The 2268-nt window shown below is 60.5% G+C and overlaps 1 long non-coding RNA gene across 1 annotated transcript in view; it reads right to left on the reverse strand.

Annotated features, from left to right (window-relative positions):
* LOC122190576 overlaps window positions 1-98 on the reverse strand; it is a 1112-nt gene extending 1014 nt beyond the window's left edge. The window contains exon 1 of the long non-coding RNA XR_006182179.1: window positions 42-98. This is a non-coding gene — a long non-coding RNA (uncharacterized LOC122190576). The remainder of the gene's footprint in view (window positions 1-41) is intronic.
* Between the last annotated feature and the right edge of the window lie 2170 nt (window positions 99-2268).

The following is a 2268-nucleotide window of genomic DNA, read 5'->3' on the forward strand; positions in this document are numbered from 1 at the left end:
GGGGGGGGGGAAGAGGAAGGAAGGTGCGCTCTCAGCCTTACTGGAGGGGGTCCAGCTGTTAAAAATAGCCCAAACGCGCTGGAAATTAAATAAGGGCACCGGGGTGAACGGAGAGCCGGGGGGAGGAGCTGTGGGGCGGGGAGCGATAGGGCCGGGGCTGTGGGGCCGGAGCTGCGTGTGGGGCGGAGCTGCTGGAGGACCCCCCCAATAGGGTCGGTGTGAGGTGGATGGAGGAGCCCCGCGGCTCCTTGGAGGGGGGGTTGTCCCCATTTGGGGCTGCTCTGATCCCTTTGGGGATTTGGGAACGTGAAGAACTGAGAAATGAGGTTTTTCTCTCCATCCCATCTCAGAGCATGGGAAAGATTCCCCCCCCCCCCATAAAAACCCCAACACCCCCAATGAGCCCAACCAAGAAGGGGAAGGGCCTTTGTTTGCCCTCCGGGCTTTGTTCCCCACTGCCCAGCCCCACGTGGAGCCGCCTAGAGTGAGTTTTCATCCATTTAAACCTCTTTTTCCCCTCCCACCCTCCCAGGGCAGCTTTTATCCCCCAGCATCGCACAGTGATGTCCTGCAGCCCCGTTCCAGGGACACATTCCTAAAGTTACAGTTTGGTGCCGACAGCCGATGTGGAACTTCTCAAATTGGCACAGTGGTGCAGATGGGTGTCCATGTGGGGAGGGGGGGGGATTCAACGCCCCCTTATCCCACATTGCCCCCATCCCGGTGCTGAGCTGTGTTTGGGATTTGGGTGCCCGATTCCCACTCGTTTCCCTGGGAAAGGGGAAACCGGATCTTCCAGGGTTGCTCAGGAAAACAAATCCCAGCCCACGCCGTTGGGTAACTGGAAAGCGACAGAACCAGTTCACCCAGGGTGTGTTCATCACCCTGCCAGCCCTCTCAATTAATCCTCCTGGTCCCGGGTCTTGCCAGACTTGTGACCCCGTTGCACGGAGATGTGTGGGTCCAAGGGCAGCTGGTGCTGTGAAGAACCCACTGCCATCACCCCCGAGCTGATGTGCCAGCATTTATGGCTGCCTGCAGGCAGTAATCAGCTCCTGGGAGGGGAAGGGAGCGTTGGGGTGAAGGCACGGCGGTGCTGGGGGATGTGCAGTGGTGTTGGCTGTGTGTGCCATGCCTGGGCTGCCACCACGTCCCTGTATGCCATCAGTGGATGGCACCCATGGGGACACATCCCCACCAGGCACCCATAGGGATGCATCCCCACCTGGCGCTGCCGTTTGGCCACAGCAGCCTCAGGTCTGGCTGGGTGCCGCTCTGGATCCCAGTGGGTGTCTGTCCTGCTGTCCCCATCCCCTGGGATGCCGAGGACACATTCTGATTGAGGAGGGCAGCAGGGGGGCTGCTTTGGCTCCGTGACACCCACAGGACCCCATGGTCCCATGCTGGGTGTGTTTGGCACCCTGATAGCTGCTCTGCATCCCTGGGTGCTCCGGGGGGGGGGGGTGTTCACTCCTTTGGGCCCCTGCCAGGGGCTGTGGGCCATGCTGGGGCCGCTCCACAGCTCGGTGCAGCCTCACAGAGCACAATGGCCTTTTGTCCAGGAACATCCCTCCATCCCAGCTTCCCAGTAACATGAAACCTCCTCGGAGCTGCAGAGCACAAAGCCCCGGGCCGCTGTCCCAGTCCCTTCCCGTCTTCCCCCCCACCCCCCCGCACTTTGGCACACGTGCACTGAGCGTGCCAGGGCTCAGCTGCGTGGCAAGCAGCGGCCACGTGAGCCACAATCCCACCTCACAGGGCCCCTGCCATGAAGGGGAGGCACCAACCAGCAGCCCTGTGCCGCCCTATGCCCATGGGGGCATCCTCACAAGGATACTTCCAGTGCCTGACCCTGCGGTTCCAGGCCTCCTGCAGACCAGCAGCTCCTCAGCACTGCTCCCCAGCAGCACCGGGTGTAGAAAATACCTCTGTCCCCCCCTATTCTACGCATACACACACACACACACACAGAGCCCCCTGCAGCCCCAGGGCTGGGGACCAACAGTGATTTGTAAAAAAGGTCGAGAGGAAATGCTGTAAATCGTTAACTGGGAGCACAGAAGAGGAGAACGTGAAGGGTTGTTATTGGAGGACTCACTGCCTGGCCCTGCCTGCCTGCCTTATCTTTTTTTTTAATTGAGGTGTTTGATTGCACATCCAAAGCTAACAGGGACACAGGAGCCTGGGGTTGGGGGCAACATGGGAGGTGCTGCATGGGGTGAGGGCACATGGGGTCCCTTGAAGTGCCCCCTAGGACACCCATCTTTG

Source organism: Lagopus leucura, unplaced genomic scaffold, assembly GCF_019238085.1.
Source record: "Lagopus leucura isolate 7727_CA_CO unplaced genomic scaffold, USGS_WTPT01 140-19_obj-0_obj, whole genome shotgun sequence".
Taxonomy (NCBI): Eukaryota; Metazoa; Chordata; class Aves; order Galliformes; family Phasianidae; genus Lagopus; species Lagopus leucura.